Source organism: Cotesia glomerata, linkage group LG1 (genome assembly GCF_020080835.1).
Source record: "Cotesia glomerata isolate CgM1 linkage group LG1, MPM_Cglom_v2.3, whole genome shotgun sequence".
NCBI lineage: Eukaryota > Metazoa > Arthropoda > Insecta > Hymenoptera > Braconidae > Cotesia > Cotesia glomerata.
The window spans coordinates 7,006,855-7,034,787 of NC_058158.1; the positions used below are offsets into that span (position 1 = coordinate 7,006,855).

The 27,933-nt window shown below is 31.8% G+C and overlaps 1 protein-coding gene across 3 annotated transcripts in view; it reads left to right on the plus strand.

Moving 5' to 3' along the window:
* The window catches only part of LOC123267128 (uncharacterized protein DDB_G0284459), a 99,738-nt gene that overhangs the window by 3,688 nt on the left and 68,117 nt on the right, over positions 1-27,933 (plus strand). The window contains exon 1 of one of the 3 annotated variants that reach the window (XM_044731657.1): positions 1,974-2,881. The exons of 1 other annotated variant lie outside the window; for it this stretch is intronic. The gene's annotated coding sequence lies outside the window, so the exon portion shown is untranslated. Of the gene's footprint in view, positions 1-1,973; positions 2,882-27,933 lie in introns of those variants that run through there. One more of the 3 variants, XM_044731666.1, reaches the window with a different exon arrangement.

Below are 27,933 nucleotides of genomic sequence, written 5' to 3' on the forward strand. Positions count from 1 at the left end.
GAACCACGACTACGGTTTAGTGAATCGAGCACAAACACACACATAAATATATCATATGTGTATATATAAGTTACTCTTTCGGGTTTCGAGGAACAGCTGTCGGCAGCACAGCTAAACTCGGTCTATACTCGCTTTATCCATCATCAAGGATAAACTTGTCCCTTTCCAACAAAACTCTCACCCTCTTCCACTCTCCTTTTCTTCCACATCCTACGAGTACCCCAACTTTGTTTCTTCTTTTTCTCAGTCCGATCAGATCGCCTCCACACACACCACCGTCTCCGATGCGTCTCAACCGTAACCAAAAATAATAAAAGACCCTTACCTCCTATTCACTCGTCCTTCTTCTTACATATATATTATTACATCCATGTAGTCGAACACACTCTCAAACAAAGACCAGCCATATAACATAGCCCATAGCGCCACGAGCCACTTTGTGTTTCTCCAGCTGCACTCTTTCGCCATACAATTATTTTCGTAAAAATATTTTTACTCGTTTTTAATCTTTTTATCTTTATTTCAATTAAATTTATTTACAAATTGAAACGTAAAATAAAAGAATAAACATTTAAACGCCCATCTTAAGGGTCAGAGGTCCAGGGTTTAAATTTAGCCGGTCACAAATCATCCAAGGATAAAATATCTTCAATAAAAATCTAGAGAGACAAAAAATACATGGCTAATAACTGTTACAGTATATTATACGACCATGTGTAGTCTTTTATTTATTAAGTTTTTTCTCTGCTGTCCTTACATTACTCTTAAGGGCCATGTGTGTAGCAAACTCCCTTTTAACAGATTCTTTTCATTTATGCCGTGAATTTTTGTGGTATTAAGAACGTTCAAGGCTAAAAAATTCTAAAATTAATATTCTATTCTTTTAATAACTTATTAATTTTTTAAAATACTTAATTAGACCATAGTTGAAGGGAGAAGTTATTTTAAGACAAGCTTGTCAACAGTACAACTAGTAATTATAGACTTTCATATTATTTAACAAATTGACTTCAATAATAAATATTTAATTTACATCAACTTTATTTAGTAAAATGTTATTTAGTAAAATGAGTTTAATTTGAGTTTAAAAATGAGTTTAATGCTCTAACTTCTAATCGTACTCTATTGTCTATTTTAAACACGACTATCAACGTGAAATCTTACTTTTAATTACAGCCTGTAATTATCAATAGATTATTCATATTTTCGATAAAATTATTTTGTTACTTGCATACTTGAAATATATTTAAAAGTAACTAAGCGTTTCTCTTGTCTAAGTTATAATAAAATTACTTTTATGACGTTGAGACATAAAAAGTTATAAAACTTCCATTAAATATTTATTCAAACTTTTATAACTTTTTAAATAAGTAATAATCTATTTAAAAATTTTCCAACAAATAATGACATAAATATTCTAAATATCGAATATCAACAATATTTTAGGCATATAAATTTTTAAATAAAGTGTTATATTTACTCCAAAACTCAATAATGGAACTAAAATAACCTGACATGTTCTTCAGAATAAAATATTTCATAAGATAAGATATTTATAAAAAAAAGAAATCCAATTTTTGAGATTATTTTCTTTAAAATGTCATTTTGAATATTAATTTCAATTTAATCTATCGAATTTTAGATTTAACACTCCGTTAAACTCATATGCAGTGCATGGGCTCTTGATGTTAATAAAAGTTGAGTTTGCGTTTAAAATCCTCCAGACTAATAAAACGCGTGTAGCCGGTACGCATCCCAATCCCATCCAGTCGCATCGGTCCAGGTCCATGAGTTGAGTCTCGGACTGGATCCCACTACTATCATCTATAGTTGGGATATATATCGCTCGACCACTGCCTCAATACCTAACCGTTCCACCACTACAGCACCCAACGACTTACACACTACCGCCACCACGGGCTTGAATCTTTCAAAGCCTAGAATCGCGGCGTCGACGGGTACTAACTCCTCCGATACGAGCTACGAGCCAGTTACTAGTTACTATACACTGCTCATACTCAGTGTGCTGGTGATCTGCCGGTTACGGTCCTCGGTCCACAGTCTGGTTCAGTACCTTTCTGTCTACCCAAGTGTTCACATGTCATTTCATTGCTTTTATCATGCCGACAAAATTTAAACTTCAAACTAATGAAATTATTTTTTAAGTTTGAAAAGACCGGTTGATTTTTTTTATCTGTTAAATTTATTTTATATTTTTTTAAATTGCGGACAGTGAATTGGAGTAGTGAATTTTTGACTGAAAAAAATTTAAGTGAATTTATTTTATTGAGAAGATAGGATGTAGCCAATCGAGATTTTAAATATTTTTCTATTACGACCAAGCTACGCTAAATAATAAAAATAAACAATTGACAGTTTTATTGAGCGACTTTTGGTGAATTCACGGTGAATTTAAGAACTTGTTTGGTGGGTTGTTTTCAAGTGGGAGAAGAAAAAAATAAAAAGAGGACCTCGGGAGCCGAAGAATTCGTGAACGGGAGAGCAAGGTTCGAACCCTCGACTTTAGTTCAGTTCTCTAGTTTTTTTGCTCTTTAACTTTATGCTTTTGCCTGTTTTGTACTGTGTGTTACTGCCGGCGTTTTAATAATAATTATTATTACTACAATACATTCCATACATCACTGTTGATCCTCGACACAGCTATAATTTAAATATTATTACTTTTTGGTCTTTTAACCGACGATAAATATTTGAAAGTGCGAGTGTTGTGCTCCATCGGGTGGCGAAAAATGTAAAAAATAAACTACGTCCAGCTGTTTTATTATTTTTTATTATATTGCTATTTAACTAAGCAACAAACATTTATGTGAGAACTTAAATACTGCAAAAAGCTTGGATATTTATTATTTTATCATTTTCGGTAAGTCTACTAGATACTTAATTCATATTTAGTTAATTATTTATTAGTCATTCTCTTTAAGTGAAACCGGCGCTTGGAAGATTTGTATGCTTTTATTTCGTAAAGTAACAATTAATTTTAAAAAAATTTATTACGATAATTGCCTATAACAGGGACCTTGATAAATAAACGTAAGGTCAAATGTTAACAATAAAATCGATCTCGCAACGGAAGTCCTTGTCTATAGATTTAAATAATTACTCTAAAGTCTGCAGTATTTTTTGTGGCGTTACTCAATTGCTGAATCAATTAACAAGGACTTTAAATACGTGTTGTATAATGTCGAGTATTAGAGACGAGTTGAATACTTATATAAATAAAATAAAGGAGTTGCGTACAATGTTAAGTTCGCTGCTGTAAAAATTTTACACAATTTTTCTTTATAATAAATTGCGAAAAAAAATATAAAGCAATTAGAATTCGTAAATGTTTCACTTTTTCGTATTTAAATTAAAGTTCTGTGTGAAATTTTTAAAAACTGTTTTGATTAAAAATCGAATTTCTTACAAAAAATTTCGGAGTTGAATTAAAAAATTCATTCTATGACTTGAAAATTCAATTTTCGTTTTAAAAATTAATGACGCTAAAATTGATAAGGACCATTTTTATAGAACATCAAATTTTCTACAAAAAATCCTTGTAAAATTTTTTCGTATCTCTAATATTGAAATTAAAGTCCGAGTTTAAAATAAATTTTTAAAATTTTGTAGAAAAAATTTAATTCTAAAATTCATTGCCGTTTTTATAATTAAATAATTATTATTTAAACCCAGCAAGTTTCCGCGATCGGTAGTAAAAATTTCTTGATCGTACTAGTATTTTTCCAGTAACAAGTTAAGGCAACGATGTTTTAAAATGCATTAGACGTTTAATTTAGCAAGGAGTAACTATTGGAGCGTCTAGGTCTGGTTCTAGCGAGATCGTAACACTGGTGAGGTCAGATAATTTAAATTAACTTACTCTTGGTATTGCTAATCGTGTAATAGCCTGTCAGGTGTGTTTACTTGTTAAATCAGTCAGTCAGGTGAACGTGGCCAAGTGACTGGCATCGTCATTGAAAACTTTCTCGCTTGCCGCTGCTGCTGCTGCTGCTGCTGCTGATGCTCAGCTTCTTCAGCTTTTATGACAAAATCTCATCTTTAAACTTTCATCACCTCATTTTATTTTATTGTTTCTAAACAATTCATTAATAATTATTGTTATTAGCATTATTAATAATAATAATTGCTGTTGTTAAATCTTTAATAACTTAATTTAATTAAAAAATTAAATCAGCGGAAAAAAAATTCTACAAGCGAAATGCGTAAAATTGATGAGCTAATTTTTTGTTTGATTAATTTATGAAGCGAGCATTATTTTCATGGTTTTTAAAATTAATATGTAATGAGTAATAAGTCAGAGTGAGTGCTGGAAGTGCAGAGTAATTTCGGATGGGTTGAAAAATGAAGAGTTTAAATTAAAGTGAACGTAGACGCGTATTATCCTCGAGCGGAGGATTTTCGTTTGATGATGCCGAGTAGAGGTTTCTTGACGGTGAACATTATGGAGAACTCCATAGTCCATGGGTATAAAGGTAGAGTCACATGCTGTCGGTGTGAGAGGGCAAAAACGCGAGAACTCGAGCGTAAATCCAGGATGTAAACGTTCCTGCGAGGGCACTAAAGTCACAGTCAAGGTAGTCGTCCTTCTATAAATATATTTTTGTCTCCAATCTCTCATCGTTTTTTTTTTCTTCTCTTGTACTCTGTACTTTTGAAAATACCTTCGTCATGAGTCATGACACGTAATAATTTTATGCTTACTTTAATTTTCGACAGTTACTTTTTTTCATATATGATTTGATTTTCTTTTATTGGAATAAATTATTGTAGTCTAGAGGCTTTAATAAGTACTCTCACTCTTAATTGCTAGACTTATTTTTTCTTTATGTTATTTTGTCAGGATTTTTTATTTGTTGAGCAACTTTATTATCTTATCGAATCTTATCGGAGGTCTATGTATTTAAATTAACGGATTGATGTATAAATTGTAAGTTTATTTGTGGGTAAACTTGAACTTGGTAATAGCCATTAATTATTTGAATTTTTAATATGTTTTGTGATTAAGATTTTACCGTTATTGTTATGAAAGAACAGTCTTATCGTTCATGACCGTTCATTTTTTTAAATAATTTTTTTTTGAGAATCAACAAACATAAATTTTTGAACTTTAAACGATAAATTTTATTAGTAAAATTTTTTTTTTAATTTTATTAAAAAATTTTTCACTTTTGAACTTTAAATTTAAATAAAAAAATTTCCCTTATAAGTTTTAATTACAATTTCTTACTAATTCATCGATTAAAGAAATAAATAATTAAAAAGCAATTAAATAAAAATTTGAAGTATGAAGATTTTCTTTAAAAAAATTCAATAAAGAAAATAAAAATATGAGCGTAATGAGAATGAGAATGAGGATAAATATCTGAAGGCATAAATATTAAAACAATTTAAAGAAGTATTTAGCCAAAGAACTGTTGATATTCCCAGTAAGCTGGCTAAGTTTAAAAAAGGAGTGAAAATAGTGTACGTAGATTAAGAGGATAAATAAGATGAATATACAGCAAGAACAAAGAGAGTAACGGAGAAAGAAAGTTCCTTGTACAATTCGAAATCGAACGAGGCTAATAGGGAAGAGGAACACGCGGTGGTAATTTCACCTACGCTTTAACCAGCATCTATATACGCCGAGCGGCCAGCAATGAGACAAGACACACGGCTCACAAGACACATCACACATCACACATCCGACATCAGCATCAGACATGATAGATATATACATACTTATATATTTATTTATTTATAAAAAATAAATAAGATGCGGGAAGAGGAACGTGTCGCGATTGCAAGTACACTTCAATCCCGGTGGACATTAAAACCGGTATGAGAGACATTATTGGCCTCTTATGGTCAAGGCAGACTTGAACTGCTAAAGTTAAAGCTGAATAAAATAAAATAAAAAGAAACCATGCCTCTATCGCGACCGGTAACTACTTCACCACTTAGTCACCATCACCCACTACTTTTAACTTTTTCAATTATTATTATTATCATCGCCATTCTTATTTATATTAATTATGTAATCCATCATTTTGCTAATTGCGTAATGTACTTGTTTTAACATTTATATTACTTGAGTCATAAAAATCTCCAAAATTGGTATAATTTCAAGTTTTGATTATGAATTCTGTTTTATTTCCATTAAAAGTAATTAAACATTTTTTTTAATTATTAAATTAATATTTTACATTTGAATAATTCATGAATTACATGTTTATACTTTTAAAAATTAATTTTCATTCCAAAATTTTTCACTGCAGTTTAAAAAAAAGTCTCTAAAATTTGAACTTTAATATTATATAAAAGAACAAGTTATCTCATCATTTAAAATAAAATTAATGATTAACTACCAAAAAAATTTTGAATAAATCAACAAGGCTTCAGGAGTTTTTTTTTAGTCTTCTGTGTTCAGATTATTTAATTTAAATAATTACGCGTACCGCATTAATTAATGTTATTATATAAAATATTGTCGCATTAGATAAAAAAGGATGAATATCTGTTACCCCTGTTATTGTTATCCATAATTTTACTTTCATTATAATATAATGCTCATATTTTTAACCTGACCTAAAGTCATATAACGTTATATATACAGTATAAAAAAAAATAACTTTCATTGTCGAGATGAGAAAATTCATAGAAACCCGTAATTAAACACACGATTTTTTTAAACAAAAATGAAATAATTCTCACACTAAGTATGTGAGAAAACGGGTATCATACAGCGAATATACAATTAAATAAAATTATTTAATAGTTGAAATTATTAATATTTATTTTATTCCTATTTTCCATTTCAATTCGCCGTCGAACCGATTAATGACTTTTTCATAAGTCATTGCGTCTTACGACTTGCACTCATCCCAGATCTTGTTCACATTTTACTTAGAAAATAAATACAAACTTCTAACACAATAGCGATGTATAAATATATAATTAAAGTACACGAGTAACATTGCAACGGAAGTTAGTACAGGCTTAAAGAATTTCTAGTGTGTACAGAGTACAATTGAGAATAAAACGCGTAGTGAGTCTACAAGTTGCAGAAATGAAAGGAAAAAAAATAATCTGAAATCACGACAAGTGTAATTATAATTTATTCGTCCAGGAAATTGTTTAGATATTGCTATTTAGATTTGAGTAAAAAAAATGAATTGCGAATAGTAAAATATTATTCAAGGTCTGCTGATGGATGAAAGTATAAATTTCAATTGAAATAGATTAAACAAAAGGTAGAAAAAAAATATTCCGCGCACTGAGAAAATATAACGATAGCAATAAATGTGAACTGGACAGGACTTGTGCTCACACATTTGAATTTCACCGAGATGGATCACGTATTTCATTAAATGTCGCTCGTTGATCCAACTGGCTTGCACTTACACTTAACTTAGTTTACATATAGTACTATTATATGCATGCACTCGCTACATATGTAGTTGCTTCTGTTCAGTAGTATTACACACCGAAGATCATATAGTTGCATTATATTGTAGGTAGGATCTTGCTAAAGTCTAAAGTGGAACAACCTAGTCTCATTTTATTTCTTTAATCTCGTTCTATTATTTTATTCTTACCATACCATACAGTACACGACGCTCTACACTATACGTGTTACTTTTTTCCGTGCCTATACGAATCTTGATGCACGAATCCGCAATGCCGGAAGCTTACTTTACACTGGCTACAATGTACAAATGGACTTGCGTGCTGATTTCATCGCACACTATTTTACAATATTTATTTATTTTGATTTTAAATTAAAAATTTAGTCATTAAAAATCGGTTTGTAAGTCAGCTAATTGCAAAAAAGTCTAAAAAAATTTCAAAATCATTAAAACATTTAAGTTTTATCTTTTAGACCGTGAAATTTTTCATTCGGTTAAAAAATAATTTTTATTACACCTTTAAATTAATTTTGAATTAACATGATAATTTTCCATCCATAAAACTGTTTAGCTCTCTTAAATTGAATTTAAAATAAAATTTGATAAGAATTAAATCTCTTAATTCAATTTACCTTCAAACATATAATAAGCTAGCAAGATTGCACCATAGAGAACAATAAACAATAGCTGTCCTTGTTTAAGCAACTCCAACAAGACTCTAACTCGACACTAGACTAGATCTTGATCTAGATCTAGATTTAATATCAATCATACAAACATACGTTAAAAGATTCGATTAAACGTTTATTCCGACTAGAGATAATTAACCTTTTTCTCACCCCGTATCTCACCTAAAAATAATACAAAACATTTTAAAATTTTTATCACGACATAAATAATTCTTGTCACATGTCAGCTTGTCCTATTGTCTCCTGTAATTAATGCAACGTGTGTAGTGTACTTTAGCGAGCAATAATATAAAAGATATAAATAAAAACAGCAAAAAAAAGTGAAACGTTCACTTTTTTTACGCCGCTCGATTAAGAAAAGAAAATATTTCCGGTCTCGTATTTTTATTTTATTCAGCTCTTGTTCTATCTATGTATTAATTCATCATTTATTATATTAATTATTCTCTTGATAACAAAAAAAAAAAAAATGAATAAATGAACATACGCACACGTTATTCTTTTTGGGCAAAGTTTAAATTTCTCTATTTTAATCGCGCGGTAAATCTGATTCAGATGTTCTATTCACTAATGGCAAATCTGCAAATATAATGCTAAGAATAATAAAAATAAAATCGAGTGAAATCTTAATACAACAGTTGAGATGTTAATTATAAAAATGATAAAGAATTATTAATGATTTATAAATGATAATTTTTCTAACTTTGTATTGTTTCAATTTAAACTTCCCTGAGTAAATTTTTAATGGTATAACTTTCATTATTTTCCTAATATACATTTATGTTAACCTTATAGATAAATATAAATATAAATATGAAGTATATTATAGACAACGTTATTTATCTTTTAAAAAGCGAGAGTGAAAGACGGGCATGCACGCGTACGCACACTTTACATTACATGTATTATGTTATGGTGCGGTGTGGATCAGAAAAACTATTTTATGTATAACCCGTCCATCCAATCAGCTACTAATTTATCTATTTATCGTTAATTTAATATCTTTAGATACAGTGAACGTAAACAGCGTTGTGAACACATTTACCAACAAACGCATTAAATATAACATATAATGTGTATAATAATAATTAAAAACAAACATATAATTATCGGTCGATTTGACTTTCAATATTATTTATCGTAACATGTTATTAATAACAATTTGTTGCTTTTTAATAGATTTTATAATAGAAAAATGATTATTTTAAAGTTAATGATTATGTCGTTTACGTCTAAAGTCTCAAGTCTAGTCGGGTAGAAAGCATTTTGTCCTTTTTACTCAACTTCTATCTATCCTTGGGTTTCTTTCCCTTTCAATCTAGTCTTTTGGTGTTTTTTACGTGTATAAATAACTGTGAGAGTGAGGGATATGATGGGATGATATAAATTACACACGAGTAGGGTCCCACGAGCTAAGAACTCGCAATTATTTTTCATTCACAATGGCGGCGCCGAGCCTCACTCACTCGAGAGATGCTCCCGAGACCATTTGTGCTCTCCACAGGACTTTAAAGAATTTTTTTACATTTATATATTAGATTTACATTTTTTATCTCACAATTCTTTGAAATTTTTTTTAAATTTATTCGAATACTTAATCCATATTTTTTTTTTAGTATCGTCTAAAAATATTCTTCAACAATTTTTTTTTAAATATAATTATAATTTTTTAAAATTTCAATTTTAATTAGTATTACACAATTTTTAATGACAAAATTTATGGTAGTCATTAATTTTTCCTCAAAAATTGTTTACAAATATTACTATGATTTTATCTGATCATCATAAATTTTCTTCAAATAATAATAAATAAAATCCCAATCATTGGAATATAACCGTTAAATTTAATTGTTAAAATAATAAAATACCTCACAGATAATTTATAACCCAGAGAATCGTTATCTAAATGACTTTCAGTGATACCGCGCATAGCAATGTAATGTATACTTTAACTAGTCCCACATGTATATTAGTCCTGGGAGTTTATCTTCCCTTGGCCACTAACATGCTCGTATTTATTAAGTAAACTCAATGACCCAGAGACTGTTTTTTATCTCAACTTCCGGTGGGAACACTTGTAGAAACTGAAAACACGTGTACTTTTTATACCGCCCTAGCTAATTGTATTAACAGTTATAACTTTTACCGTAACTTTTTTCTCATTATTCAAAATTTGCATAAATGAAGATACTGAATAAATCTCCGCTATAGACATATAAAATCATACATACATATTTGCATACATACAAAATAAAAAGAGAAAGAATAATTATTCCCCATAAATTTATAATTATGATTTTAATTTAAAAATTTTTTTACAAAAAAAAATATCAACATTATAAAAAAATTATTTTTATCATGCTAAATTTGTTTATTAAAAAAAGATAAAAAATGAAGTGTATGCTGATTTCAATGTCATTCTAGCATCATGAAAATTTTTTTAATACTCATATTATTTTCTGCCACTATCAAAATTTCTCACAATACATATACCTAAATACAATAGCACATTATATTACCAAAAAAGCGCTTATTTTTATCCGGGTAGAGTGTAACAAGCTGATGTAATTCACACTTATCGTTTGCACGCGACACAGGATATCCTTGAAGCCCGCTAACGGGGTTCGCCAATACAGAGTGCCGCGTCGACGTCGACACTTGAGTGTCTCTTTTATTTCGTCCTCCCCAGGAATTTCAATAGCATATTTTCCCACAGGTATAAGACATTGTTGAACAGTATGCTGTATGCTGTATGATAGTTACTTGTTACTGCTAAAGTATACCCGTATCTATCGTGTGCCCATTACCCCGTTTGGTTTACTCGAGTGCATTCGGTACCCAGCTCATACAAACCGTACTGTACCTGGCGTATCACATCCCGACTCCTTAATCCTCAATACTATCCTTTCCTCGATTACGATGCTTATATCAGACACCAATTTACCGTCAATACAATTCATCTTTTAAATTCTCAACTCTCTCGTTACCTCCTCTGCTTAATTCTTATTATATATACATATATATATATATATATATATATATATATATATATATATATATATATATATATATATATATATATATATATCCACTTGATCTAGCTCGTATATAATCTCCGGAATTCGTGCCGATCGTGCCCGAAATTCACAGACGACATTAATTATTCTCCGATAGACTCTACTAGTATTAGTTTATTCCACACAGCCAAGTCACTTAAGCTCTCATTATTCGGCTTGTATATATAGATATAAATATATATATTGACATGTTAAGTCGTTGTATTAGTTACAACAAAACCAAGAGCCAAATTGTTGTTAAGAAAATTCTTAAAAAGCAGATAGCTTCTATCTTTTTATTTATTTTTTCTTCACTTCAAAACAGAGTCACGACGATTGGGTGTCCCACCATATGTACACTGCTGGCACATTATCTTAATGTAAATGTGTCGGGCATGGGTATATTCAGAATCTCAACACAACTTGAGCTCATTATCGGTGTGTGGAAGAGCTCACATGTGTAATCCTATGCATGCGAGCTGTTAATATGTGTTGCAAGCTCACATCGACACACATGCCACACGATCGTGAGAATGCGATCCGCTTTTATGGGAAGCCATTACGGCCACCGCCAAGACACATACATATGCACTTATTCTTATTCAGCTTCGTCTCAAAGTTATCTCCCCAGTAGCAAATAAAATCTGTACAAGTTTAGTATAAGCAATAAACAAAGAAAGTGGGCCTTGACCTTTTTAATAATTAATTATTAATTTGTTTGTATTTAAGATTATATTTTTTTTATTAAATATTAAGTTGTAATTATTTATCACAATTAAAATTACGGCTACCGTGTTAATTACTTATTAAGTAGTCGCTTTGTTTGCTATTGCTATTGTTATTGTTAAGTATTAAATTGATTCATCTTTATTTCGGTTTTTTGAAGTAATTAAGAGATTTAATCAACAGAGAAATAAAGTAAGCTTAACATTGTAACGAACGTTTTCCGTTTGGTTCGTTGATCTTGGCTGTTGCGTAATCATATTTTAACATACTTATGTGTTAACGGTTTTTTTCCTTTATTTTTTTTGTTGGTAGTATTATTGTAGAGTTTTTTTTTTTTCCGTGACAATGTATGGAAAATAGTGGAATGAATGGATGTCAGTTTGAGTTGGATAACTATAGATAATCATTGCACAAGTTGCTAATTTTATGAAATTTATTATTATCCTAATAAGAGTATAAATATACCTGTATATTGACGCTAATGATATGAATGAACAATCGTGTATTATGAAAATATGCTATAACGGATTATATTTGTGTTTTTTTTTTTTTTTTTTCCATTGGTGTTATTAATTGTAATAGACTGTGAAAAATTATTAGCATAAAAATAGATTTCAACAAAATTTGATTCGTGAAATTTATGAAAAAAATTTTTACAGAAAAATAAATTTAAGCAAAGTAATTTGTCGCTAAAAATCTGAATAAAAATTCTTTAAAGCAATTTAAAATAATTTTCTCGGCAATTTGCCAAACAAATAGCAATAATTATTTAGAAAATATTAATTTTTGTGTTGACACTCAAAACCTAATTATCAATTTTAGCCTAAATGAACAACAACAATTCGGTTTAATTTGAGTAGGAACAAGGTCAGTAATTAGCTAATTAACTAATTAGGAGAGAGAATACGTGTAATTATTTTTTCAAGTGAGAATAACAAGGAGGAGTAAAAAAAAGTATTTAAAAAATAAACAAGTAAATTTAATGAGTTATTGGAAGAAAAAATATAAATAATGTGTAACAGAAATAGCGAGTATTAGAAAAGATTCTCATGTGATTTCTCTCGGCGAAAGAAAGCGCTAATCAATGACGAGATGATCTTGTTGTAGATTGCGATTACCGGAAGCATTTAGCTCAGTATTATATCGAGCAAAGTTGAAGTACTTACAAGCAGAGGCTTCAATTTAGAAGCGGGAGGGAATTAATTGTTTGCATGTAATAGCCCGAGTGTTTAGTTTATATTATACTATATTATATTACAAACAACATACTACAATATAGAATGTATGTTGTTGTGTTTTGTCGATACTGGATAGAGGTGTGCGTGAATGAGCGAGTAAATAAAAGCGAAGGTAAGCACAAGCACCAGATACCTCAATATCTATGTATGTTTGTAAGTTTGTAGTATGAGAGACTCCTAGCGTAGTGTAATGTAGTGTAGTGATCTGGCACGCCACAGTCGTCGCGATAAATCGTCGATTAAACGGTGGGTCACGACCTCGCATTAGTTAGCGAGACTTTAAAGCTACTCCACAGTCTGAAGTGCAGTCAAGAGAGTGTAGTCCTCTCTTTTATTAGAAGACTCCCCGATCCTTCCAGGAAGTTGCTCACCGAACTTCTTATTCTCCACTTCTGACCTTCCCCACGCCCTCGTCTTCGATTCTTGTTCCACTTGTTCCTTTTATTTTATTTATTTCCTCCATTTTTTGTCCCTTGGCACTACAATCACGATTGATTCCGTGAATTATAAACGAAATTTTATTTTTTTCCGTGAGAAATATCTGAATAATTAATTTTCTTAGAATAAATTTAAATGCAATTTATTTTATTAAAAAAATTATCTGTGAATGAATTTTAATTTTTATTATATTTTCAATTATTGACTTAATCAACCAACGAATAAATTGTCACTTTCATTGGAATATTAAAATTTTCCAATTCAAATCAAGGTCACAATTAAATCTTAATCTGTTGAGTAATTACGAAAACCATAACATAATTTCTAAAAAAAAAATAAAATAATGAGTTTTGAAATGGTATTAGTCGATTAAAAAGTAACAAATTAAATAAAATAGTAGAAAACAGTTGTACGCATTCGTATTGCTTACAGCGAGTAAGCGTAATGCAAATTGAATTTCATAAGTTGGGCGTTGGTATTATTGATGTCTCTAGATCAACATTCGATATTATTATATACCCACGTGTATCGCATTTGTCCATACTCACTGCACACGTGGGTGAGTTCATACACCATAACGACAGACGTTCCCATTTTTACAATACACCATTCACTGCTCATTCCCTCTTTATTTGAAAATAATTACAATAATAATTTAATCTAATCACTACCATTCTCTCAAAATGTTAATATAATGCCCATACTTGCGGATACTGATCTATTACAATGAAAATTCACAAGACTCCGATAATAGACTCACCATCTTTATTAAATCCAAATTGATAACCCTAACAATCAATCGTAATTATTATAAGTGAAGGTAATTGGGTCATTGATATCACTGAAATTAAAATAAAATTAAATAGAAAAAGCACATCAGTATTTTTTTGTCTCAATAATATAAACTTGTACATCCAGCAAAGAAAAAAAAAACCAGCTGGCATTCTTCATCACGACATAATAGCGGAAAAATATTTAGCTATCCGACAATCGATGTCACTGGGAAACTATTAACAATGCTTCCTCATTAAACCTTTTTTATAAATTATAAATTCTCTGTAAAATGGCAAAACTTGTTATGTTTCTTTCTTCTATCTCCTCTAAGCCATTTATCCTTATACATATTTGCTTAAGAAACATGTTCTATCAATTTTCTCAGCAAAGAATCCACCGGAATGTAGCGAGACTAAAATTTCAAAGAATTTTATAAATTATTGCTCAAACATATCTGACCCCCCAAGCTATCTTAATATCAAGTCAAGTGATCCTTTCATCCTTCTCTTATTTTTTTTTCCTTTATATTATATTATATTATACAGCCATCAGACTCATCCGCACTTGTCGGTATGCCCATAAATAATCCTCGGCTCATGATGAAAGAGTGTGTTATATAATACAACTAAAAATTTCGAGCAGGAACCATAAAAATAGCCGAGCCAAGAGGAGTTTACAACACAACAGAGATCCTGAGCAATTTGAAGAGAGTTTCCGAGAATTATAAGCTGTTGCCAAAGTTATCGTAGATCTGAGTAGAGGTTACCCGAGTGGAGTCTTAGCGACCAATGCGAGTGAGGCGTGGAAGTTCCCTTTTAGCTTTTAGCTTTGTGCATGTAATGGTTACTTCTTTGTATTTAGCATCGATCTATACATTGTACTACTGTACATACACGAATTCCGAACCTATCCTAACGATCGAACCAGGTATAAACCGAGTTACTTGGCTGGTGACTGCAGGTCGAGGTTTAAGTCCCACAAAGTCCCACGAGAAGACTGGTACCAGTCCCAGGAGACTGGTTAGCTGTGGCTACATTTGTTATTTTGTGTTTTATCCTCCTTACCTATACCGGCTACTAACTACTGTACTAACTATATCATTCTAAGGTTTACTAGGAACTTGGTTTTTGCAGAAAGTCAACTCCCATTCTTATTGCTCGACGACAGAAGAGCCAACACTTGGACTTGGACTCAGCTCCTCAAAAAGGCCAACACATGGCAAAAATTAATCAGCCTGATGCTAGGGTGACCATATAATAGTAATCGACGATAAATAAAATCACAGTTATGTGTTATGTGGATCGAGCAGATGTTGACAGTAGCTCGAGCTGAAGCAACATATCGCATTGTCAATTATTATCAATAGAATAGATAATGCAGCATTTGGGTTTAGATGATGTTCGGCTTACATTAATCCCTTTCATTTATATTCTGTGCTAGGGTTGATTTAATGGGTTAACATATGAATGCGTGTGTAGAAGGGGTCTTGTATGCCCAGTGAGTTGTTGCCACCCAAGAGTCCACTGGTGTTTTCTGTAGAACCTGAATCTCAAAGGTTCTCAACCTCTATTAGTATAGCTAACATTGGCTGGCAATTGCCAATACACACACACGCACACGCACTGTTACTAGTATTTGCTAATAAATAATCAGTGCGTGTGTCATGCACGTTTTGCAAATGTGAAACGTGTTTTCCGACGGAATAAAGTTAACCAAGTAGATCTATACTACACACATTTATATTTAATATGAGTGTTGCTATTATTATTAAATATACTTATATTAAACGAATGTGTATACCAAGTTAGTGACGATACTATAAGCTATGTAGATGTACTTCTTCATTCAAGGGACTGTGAATGCCTTATACGGGCGAGATTGTGCCGGTGTCATGTGTGCTAAGAGTTTTGCGTAACACACTAGCGACCAGTGTGTGCCATACGCTTTTTATGTGTGTGGATGTCGATGTGTGTAGCAGTTAAGTGCTGGCCTTTTTTGGAGCCGAGATGCCGCTACTCTAACAAACGATGCATAATTATTTTTTCCACACTTGCACACTTGCACACTCCTCTTTACTTCACTCGTCCAGGTCTCTTTCATCTGCCATTTAACCAACACACCGAACGCCGGTATTAATTTTATAAGATTATTATTAACTGCCGCGAGTGCCCGTACAAGCCCCCAAATTTCAATGTTGCATTAATAACGCTGACACTTTAAATAACTCAGGAACTGGTCTGGGGATCGCACTGGGGTCCTCTGGTACTCCCGACTCCCAATAATCGGTTTACCGGTGTAATACGGACGTATCAAGATTCCACACCATCGAGTTAAGGTTACCATACCATCGTATGCACTTTTTTTTTTTTTTGGATAAAGATTCTCGGATCTTGATTTTAATGTAGGTTAAGGTTGCTAAATTTGTGTTGTATATCAATTGGGAATTTCTCTTTAATTTAGTGATTGATTTTAACGATAATGCGGTAAACGTTTAACCTAGTTCACTGTCCTATTTTTTATTGCACCACAACCGGCTGAGTATACTGCATTTTTCTTGTTAATGATTGTTTATATCGCGAGTAAAGAAAGAGGGAAGTTAATTATGCTGAAGATTATTTAATAATTTTTTACAGTGATAAAAAAATTAACTTGGTTTAAGAAAAAAAATCTTGATTCAAGAAAAATGTTTAAAAAATTTTTAAGTCAATTTTTTTATCTGATAATCCAATTATTTAGCTAGTTATTTTATTGAAAGATTAAAAAATTAAATTATCTATCCCCAAAAATGCTCTTAAGCATTATTAACAGTCTTTATATAATTTTTGGCAATTTAATGTCTCAAGAAAGTTAATATCCACGAAGACAGGATATATCAAATTAATGAGTTAATTAACGACAATAAATCTTCAGCTAAGAGTAATGTGATGTAAAGTGAAGCTGATTTGAAAGGCAGGGTTTCTCAAAAAGGCGGTGTATTGAGCGTACTCACAATAATAAATATGAAATGATGAAAATAATTGAATGGCATCGGCCAAATAAATCGCCGGCCTTTCTCGCATTTCCGAGATAAGGCAATTTCTCACCGGTAGACGACAAGAATACGTATTTATATATAATAACAAAATAAAATATTTATCTAATGTACTTTGGTACATATAAGATTGAGCGTAGTATATCTCCCGCTGGTTGCATGGACAGATACTTTCCTTCCTGCATTTAGGCACGTGTCTTCTCTCTAAAAGAGGAGACAGCCGATCATTTGAGGCTCCTGCTCTTAGTCGGGGGTGAAGTGGGAGAACTTCTTTGAGAAGATAGGGGGTCGCGTGTCCGCCGCGACAGATAGAAAGTTTTAAGCCGTTTTTAGTTCTGTTTATGTTTAGTTGTTATGTTTGCTCTCTGTACATATTTACTTAACTCTGTTTGTTGGTACTTACAATCACATCATAAATAATAAAAATATTTATGATTGTGTTTTGATAGCGACGTTCGCTCTAATTGCCATGCTTGTTTTAATATTTTATTATAGACATTATTTCTAGACTTTAGAGGATTTTCTCTTCCTCCTATTCCTATTTATAATATAGAACGATGGTGCTTTGATTTAATTACGACAGAGTTATAATTTACAACAATAAGAAATAGTGAAACGGTGACGATCCTCTGGTTAGTTATCCCTACTATACATAGTTATTATATCTACCTACTAACAGAGCTAGTTGTAGCTCTAGGCTCTGCAAGCATTCCCGTAAATCAATCACAGCCTATTACTTATCGAATTGACAATTTACCTTTTATAGACTCCAATGCTGCAAGTGTTGAAATGATGTACCTCTTCAATTATATTTGTATTTTTTATCTCACCGATTAATTATTTAAAAATTTATAAATTTTTTATTTAAATTATTTACAGTCTTGTTTCAGAAAAAACTGAAAATAAAAAACACTTAACATGTTAAATTATTTATTTTCTCAATTCAATCCAATTAATAATTTTAATTGCCTCGGAAAAAACCTTGAAGCTAAATAAAACGGAGGTAGCGTTCAAGGACTTTCTCAAAATCGGTTCCTCTTCCGGCGGTTTGAATTTCGTGCCCGCAGAATTAAATGAGTGCTTCTGTTACTGCTGCTGTCATAGCAAGTAATTGCCAGAGCACTTTGTAGAGTATTGTTAAGAAATTAGCCTTAGAACCGTCACTCGTACTCGTTTAATTGCGGTTTAATTAGGCATTGTTAGAATCCGGTTGGATTTCACGAGATCTTGAGATAAGTCAGAGACTGGGTACTGGGTGCGCTACTGCCATTCTGTATCTGGTGGCGTGAAGAAGCTTGAACTTCGACTCTCGCCAGTTATAAGAAGATCAGTATCGTCCTGACATTATCTGCTTGAGCAAATCGATCATTCTCTGGTTATTTTGAGGAATAAAACGCTATTCCATTCACGAGAATCTACGCGGTGCCCACGCATCTTAGATTATCATAAGTCAACACTATCAATTCATTTTATCCGGCGAGTATCTGATTAATTATTTATTTTTATCTATCATTATATACTTACTACGCTAATTAACTCATTTTCATTACCGAGCTTGCTAACATTTACGTATTAATTAGCGCAGACTTATTAAGCCATCATATATAATCTTTAAACCTCAATCCCAAGGTCGGCAATTTAAATCTCACTAGAATTTTTTTTATATATTTTCGAACTTGATAATTTTGAATTCGTACTTTTTATTTAATTTTCAAGTAAAAATTTTTTTCGTCTAAAAAAATGAAACTTTTTCTTACGAAAAGTCGTGACACAAAATAATATTATATCCAGTGGCATTGGCTGAAATGCGACCTTGTCACGCCTACAGATTTCTTCTTAAAGTATTTCGCATTGGATGAGAAGCCCATTATAAAAAGCAGAGGATCATGGAGAAATTTAGGCCTAGTGTCCAAGTAGAAAACAGATCAGATCTGACACACAGACGTAATTACAGAAACAGAAATAGACACATGTCGTCCACTCTAATGCTATTAATAACCTCCAGGCAGGCATTGACATTGAAAATATATCGACTATTAATTCAGTGAATCAGATTATTGTGCGGCATTAATACAATACACTTAACTCGTATCCTCAAGCTCACTTCGAAAGCCTGTCAAACATATATGACAATCTTTTAAGAAGTAACAATATCACTCTCACATCGACATCCGCTCATGTGCAAGTACTCAAAGTAAATATAAAGAAACGAGTAACAAAGTTAATGTGTAGGCTTGAAGCAAATCGATCTCTTCAACTATCCATACGTACATACATACATACTTACACACAAGATATGAAGAGCAAAAATGCATATATGCCTGGTTGCCGTTACCGGGTGAGTCAATTAACAATAAATAAGAGTTAAGAACACTAGGAGTGACACTAGAAAAGTTGTAATGACGTTAATAAATTTATAAATCATTCACCATTTCCGGTCATGACCGCAGAGTCAATTGATGTGTGAATCAAATATGGCTTGGGATTAATTTGTTACCGAGCTAAGATAGAGTTGAATACACATACATGTGTTTTAATAAATATATTTACAGATGTAATGTGTATATTTAACCATAAATTAACTTTAATGTGTGTCTGCTGGGCCTTATTATATATTTATGTGTTTATAAACAAAGATATGCTGGTAAATGTGTGTAAAAGTGAATTCGAGAGGATGGAAAATAACAATATTAAAAAAATATAAGACTTTCTCCTGTAACTTTGCGTGCTATCCGCAACAACACAACATCACATCGCCGGTTAGGTGCTCTACGTATAAGCTTAAATAAAGCGCTGCCGCTGGTTAGCTCCTATCCTATTCTATCCCATCCTATCTACTGTTATATGTACTACGTACTTAATGCTATACTGGTTAGGTATTATATCGGTATTATTTGTAAACGGCCGCGGTAATCCTCGTCGGCGTTCCGCGTGACAACCGACGACCTTTGTATTGCAGTTGCGACCTAGAAATGCCCTCCAGCCACCTTTTGCTCTACGCTCCAGCTTAAGCTCCACAATCTATCAGTTTTATTTTGTTCCTGTACTATTTGTATTTGTATCTGTTGCATTCTTGCCTGGTTAGTATTATACATATAGCCGATAGCCGAACGGTCGATCTATGTAACTTTACTTAACTCGCTCTATGTAATTAATATTGAGATGATATTTATTTAGCTTTTATTTTTCCCTCCAATTTACCAGTTAATTATACCACCAGTCTATCATCACGATGAAACATCTCCTTCCGGTTTGTTACATCAGATTCAGATATCGGACGTTTCACTTTACTTCTCAATTAAAGAGTTTCTGCTAGTTTTTGTCGAATTTACAAATAAATTTATTGTTTTTTACTATAAACCCAGCGGCAAAATCACAATTTCACCGACACAAAATACAGTATCAGTGCGAAAAATAACAATCGGAGTAGAAATAATGATGATCAGCGATATATTTTCAACACGGGCCTTGTTTTTTTGGGCGTGACAAACGGCTTTACTTTTACTGGGTCAGCCTCTAATTGAAAGCATCATGCTTTTTATTGACTCGTCTTTCAAACAGATAATCTCCGGCTGGATTGATTGGCTTAAACACAACATCTGAGAATGAAACTAGTGTTGCTGTTACCTATATACACTAGTGCACTTTGTTTTTATGGGTTTTAAATTATTATTGGCCTTTTAAACGGGAATAAACTCGGTAATAATGACTTTTGTTAGTGCATGAAAAATACTCTCAATGTCTACATTAAATTTTATTAATAAAAATAAGACATTAAATTACTGCAATAGACTTTTGAATTTATGAGTACGCGGTTAAAAGATTTTTGCATGGAATTTTCTCAGCATATTATGAACAATTTTATGTTTAAAAATTGCATAATTATACATTTTTTTAATTCCTAGTTATTTAATTTTTTGTCTAAAGAATATTATTTAAATTTTCTACAAAAAAAAAATTTCAATCAAAATTTCGATGCCAAAATTTTATAATTTATTTTTCTTTTATTTCATTACTCGAAAAACTTTTTTTATATCAATTCTGTTAATCAGAAATGTTATAAAGTTTATAAGAAAATATTTTTAAAAAATTTCAAGCTAAAATTTTTTAAATTAATTTTTACTATCTTGAAATCACGAAATCGGTAATTTTTCTAGCGTGAAAGGCATTGAAAAAAAAAAATTGTTTTTAAAACAACATAGCACTTTTATTTACACCAAGATAAGCTGGTGAATAATAGAGTTGAAAGTTTTACAAGTAAAGATATACATACTAATACAGAAAGCAAAGAGATAAGCGCTGAGATGTATCATCGGTTTAAAGCTTAAGACACAAAAGTAAAGTTTTGTCGGTAACTCGGATAAAAGTTTGTTCGTCGAATAGCAATCGGTCGGGTTAAGTCTGTCACGCCGTAGACAGAACACAGTAGACAGTAACAGCAGAGAAACCGTGTAAATCCATTTTATTCCATTGAGAAAGTAAAGCAAAGTGAAGTTAAGGATACTTAATACTTACTGGTATCGAGAAATTCCCGGATCGAAAAAAGCGACACCAGTACACCGAGTACGAGGGAAGAGACGACAAGTTCCACTTAACGATACGTATATATATATATAGCATATATATATATATATATATATATATATATATATATATATATATACATATATAATACTATTATATGTATGTATATACAGTAGAGTACAGCCAAAGTAATGCCAAAGGCAGTTGATAGGAGGCTGACGCCTTGGCTCTTGCTTCAACTCAACTCTACTTGGTAGGAGGTAAAACGCATCTTGCCTTCGGGCTTTCATTTGATCTCGATAAACCATCTCCACTTGCCCTTACTTACTCTGTACCCTTTTCGACTGCTATCTGCCGCATATCTACCACACCCTCGCCTTCAGCGTCTAATCTCTATTTATTCCGGAATTTTATTCCGCCAGTACAGTAATCCGCTCGAAATCTCGATAAATAAGTATTTTTAACCTCGTACGTATTTTATATTGTATTTTAAATATTTTCACTTTGTATTGCGGGCAACTGTCACAAGATGTACGCACCACGTGTGTCAGTCCTGCGGTTTAGCAGCAGCTAGGATAAATATATATAAAATACAACGAAAGGAAGTCAGCGGATATAAAACAGATAGTCAAATAAAATAGAAATCACTCGGTTAAATAGAAAACCGTTCACTAAATCTTTCACAATTACAATAACTATTTAAATAAATTAAATGGACAATTCATTACTGGACAACGTAATTAAAATAACAAATAAATTAAAAAATAACCTAGCAAGCTGATTTACATAAATATAAAAGTTTTCTTGTTGTATGATTACAATTATTATCACAAATGTTATAAATTACATCTGAACGGCGGCAATATTGTAAACATTTTAAAATGTCGCGAAAGTCCTCCGGCTTTGAAAAAATAAGTCAGGAGTTTTCTTGGTAACACTAGAGTGCCGGAAGTAGATACTCGAGGAGGTGAAACTACAGAATAGAACAACGCTTGTGAATTAACGGTTGAGAGTTAATAAAGACGAGTCTCGCGATCTTTTGCTCCTCTCTTCTTATCTGTAAACATATTATACTTCCGATGTTATTCTTCAGCTCACTCGCTGTTATTCTTATTACTATTATCATTATTATCATTATAAATGAAAAAAAATTTTGCCACTATTTGAAGATATTAAAAATATTTTTTATCAATTTCAAAGAGAGTACATTGAAAAAAAAATTAACTTGACTCAAGAGCCAAAATCTTGATCCAAGAATACCATTTTGAAGAAAATGACTTTCTTAAGTCAAAAAAATAAATTCTTAGGTCAAGAAAAATTTACTTAAATCAAGAATAATTTCTTGACTCAAAAATTTATTCTCATGACTCTAGAAAATCATTTTCTTCAAAATGGTATTCTTGGTTCAAGATATTGGCTCTTCCTGAGTCGAAATTAAAAAAGTGATTTGAGCCTCATGAGCCTCCTTTCTTTTGTTGTTGGGTTTGCATTGAAATTTAAAACTGTATTTTCACCATCAGCCTAAATATAGGCTGTTGAGGTCGAAATCAGTTTTAACCCTTACACCGGCCACACGGGGTGACTAGTTACCCCAGGCTTAAAAAAAGTGGAATTAGAGGTCTTAAAACTTTCAAATTAATACAACAAACGGCATCTGCCGGTAACAGACAGGTGTAAGGTGTGATTTCACTACATAGTAAGTCAAAGAAATGCATGGTAGCGTTTTGAGCGTTCGTTTTCTCGGCCTGGGGTAACTAGTTACCCCAGTGTGGCCGTAACCGTAGTTCAGTAAAAAAAATTTTTTTATTTTAATCGACTTGTTGTAGTGTCAACCGACAAAATAAAGGTAACTTTTTGATTTTTTAGTACCAAAACAATTTTTTTTATCTTAGTTGTTATAAATTTTAGTCTATTTATGTAAAATTTGAATTGCTTACCGAATAAATCTCGAGTACGTTCAGTGTATGAAAACACATGGAATTCAGTTTAAAATTAAATAATGCTGTAAGGCGGGACAGAAGTGGAGTTACGGTAACTATTAACTGAAGCGTTCCAAGATTCACGTAACAGAATAATTGGGAGGAAGGAATTGAGAAAGGAGCTTCTTAATGAGAATTTATAGACTATGCGAGAAAAAATTCAGATAGCTCGGACTGGGACTCGAACCTAGAACCTTCCGAAGACATGTTGGCTACTCTACCATTTAAGCTACCCGGTCTATACCACATTTTTAAAATTAAATAATGCTGTGAAGCGGGAAATAAGAGGAGTTACAGTAATTATTACGTGAAGCGTTCAAACATTCACGTAACAGGATAATTGGGGAAGAAAGGGATTGAGACAGGAATTGGAAAGGACCTTTTTCATGAGAGTTCATAGAATATGCGAGAAAAAAGGACCTTTCTTTATAAAACGCAAAAGAAACCAATTTCATGACTTGTAATTTTTTTCATTTTTCCTTCAAGTAATTTTGCAAAATAAATATACTTTTTGAATCATTGATGGATACTGTTATTTTTTTGTGGTAGTAGGATATATTGTGCGGATCACCCTGAAGTTTTAGTCGTAAATATTTCAAAATGGCGGAGTAGTGAATTTTTTTTGCAAAAAAAGCCATTTTTCCGGAGTTTTGATGTATATGACTAGTTTTTAGAACGCCATCTATAAATTGACCAAGTTAAACCATTAGAAATATTGAAGAACTCGTCAACAAACATGACACAATTAGTTAAAAGTCTCAAAACATGTACACATCTTGTCCAACCAGGTTTTTCAGCGTGGGGTAATGAGTTACCCCGTGTGACCGTTATATGGCCTGGGTGAGGTGTGGCCGATAAGGGTTAAAACTGTATTTTGAGCCTAAAGAGCCTACATCAAGGGTCTGTAGGTTGATTCCATCTCTTTATTTTTTAGAACATAGAATTTTTTCATAATAGAAAAAATTTTATAAGTAAAAAACTGGACTTAGAAAATTTTTAACTTTTATCTTTGCAAAAAATTTTTTTAGTATAGAATTGAAATAAAAATTATGACTATTGTAATTAATGTTGTAACAATTTATCAATAATCCATAAAATATACGGACGGTAATAATTGAGTCAAGTTAATTTTTTCATCAGTCTATGAATGGTCACAATATCGATATCCCTCTTTCTCCAGATCATTTACTGCAAGAGCTTTTAGTCAGTTTGATGTAATTCTCTCACACAAAAGTTATCCTCTAACCGATATTCACTTACTTAGTTACTCATGTACTCGACTTGCACCGGTTGCCCCGAACATAAACAGAGTTGTAGTTAAGTTGAAGTTACCTTTACAAAGGCTCACCGAGAGAAAGGCTTCCGGGGTTGTCCTTGAGCATCCGCAAATGAAAAGAGTTTCCTGAGGATAATGATAATCATGATGTACTTACAGACAATGTTAACCATTTGCATATACTTATTTTATGTTAAGTATCAGGTAAAAAAAGCAGAGTCGCTGTTCTGTCGAGTTGTTTAGATAAAATAACCCATAATCATATCGTTAGATACATATATTTTTACATTTATTTTATTTTATTTTATTCTATACATTTATGTATCTTGTTGTTGTCTTATAGTTACGATACTTTTAACACTTTCATTTTATTTATATTTATATATAATGTAATATAATACTGTAGAGACAAGACATGAAAAGATAAGTCAGTGAGGGATAGAATAGGAGCTTTCATCGGTGATTCGCGAGTTGTTAATATAGAAGGCCGTTGGTATTGCGGGTCACGATCGACGTTGGACCAATTCAACCTTACCTGGTGAACAAGTAAAACTGCTAGAGGACTTTCGTTTCTGTTCTTACTCTGTTCAGTGTAAACGGTATTATATTGTACTGTATATATAGGATAGGATTGATCGGACAAGCTTGATACTTGATACCCGATACCCGGGTTGTCCGCAGATGGTGTGCATGCCGATGCTGAAATGCCCGACAGTAACAGTACAGGGAATAAAACGCGTTCGATAATGAGAATTATTTTCGTCAGATAACCCGATGAAAGTGAAAATAATTATCAGCACGAGCATGTAGGCTACTCGCATCTCGGATCTTGAATCTTGCATCAAGGATCAAGAATGAGATGTTATATGTTATGTCGGATCGAGATGGTAAGAGCCTTCGGTAATTATTGTTGTGACTGGCAATTAGGTCGGACGTTGTTCATTACTCATTACTTACCGTATTGGTAAGCATACGAAATCGTAATGACGTGCAATCAACGGACGGCTTACAATAAAAATTAATGTTTGTAGTTTTATACGTATATTGTACGGTATGCAGTGCATTGAAAACGCGTGACGCCGTGACGCGGCATCTGCATGGCTCCAATTATTTTTTAGCTTATATGGATTGTTTTTTTTTCGATTTTTTTTTTAAGCCAGAAGAGAAAAGTGATGACTGACTTGCAGCTTGTGAGTTATAAATTGTAAATTGTGAGTTGTAAATGAAACAGAAAATAAAAATATTTAAAAAATAATATGGATTAATTTTGACCCGGAAATATACGGGCAATTGTGGGCAGAAACTTTCCCTGTTAATGTTAGCGAGACAATTGGGCAAGGGCTTTGCAAGGTTGGATGCTCTCTTTTTTTTTAAATTACTGGGTATTTTTTGCATTTGTACGATATATGTAACTACGGTTGCGCAAAAAAGAGAGGTCGTAACTTATATTACTTATTGCTACGAATATAATGATATAGTCTCTGATGATTTATGTAAGAAAAATTGATTGTAATGATAATGATAATAATGATAATGAAGGATAATTTATCAATTGGTTGTCGATAAAAAACGTGAGAGGGTTATTGATTATTTTATTATTGTTTTTTAATCACGTGGGAAATTTATTTTTTTATTTGAAAGTTCGCTCTGTAATTGATATATTTATAAACAAATTTATAATAAGGTTATTTTTTTTGTATATAAGCGCTCAATTGAATATTTTATTTGAATTTTTTTATAAAGTTTTTGTCCATTTTTCTTTTATTATAAAAAATGAAAAAATTCAATTGCAAATCAATTTTTAAAAAATTATTTGTAAAAAAATTCAACTAAAAATTAAAATTAAAAAACAATTTAAAAAACTCATAAAACAAAACTTTTACAACTTAATTTTCTCACACTTAACATGACAATGAAAAGTTAGTCACGTTTCATCTTTGAATGATATTTTATGACGTGACACGATCGTTGACGAAGCTCGTCTAGCATACCAGTTATGAGAACAAAATCTAATCAAATAATTCCCTCGTGTATTTTGTTCATTCTTCTTCATCTTTTTCTTCTTATTATATACTGTAATAAAAGTATTGGAAAAATAATTTATTGGCAATGTATGAAGTTGAATAAAATGAAATTACCCGTTGACATTGTGGCGGTTAATATTCATGACTTAATAACACACGAGCCTGAACACGCTGAGCGCTGAAATGTCTTACAGATGCAAGCAAGTACATAAATAAAGTACAATGAAATGAAAATAAAATATATCCGGGTAAGCGGTGAAGTGGCGCTAACCTTAAAGTACATCTTAATTCGTTTCTGCCACCCACAGCATCCCACTCTCTATTCCCACCGGATAGAAGTTCGCAGCTTGTAGACTACACTCTCGACAAGCTATATATGTGCAAGAACAAATTTAATTTCCCAATGACACGTATCTCGGAGAAAATAATTAATTATACACAAAATCATGTAATTATTATTTTATATTATTATTTTCAGATGAAAAAATAATTGATTGACGTGGTATGAAGGAATATTCAATTAATTTTATTAGATGGGAATAAGAAATATATTATAAATTATAAATAATGATTTGTCAGGGGTTTAGCGGTTGTAAATTTGAATATAGGTGATTAATCTGAGCAGGTGGTCTGCAAAAAATAACTATGAGTATGATGGTCAACCTTGTTGATAGAAGAATGGCATTGCTCTTTGAGCCCACCGTAGTAACGTGTAATTCTAGGTGGTCCCCCTACTACGCCCGGTACGCGCTATACCAGTACGGTCTTC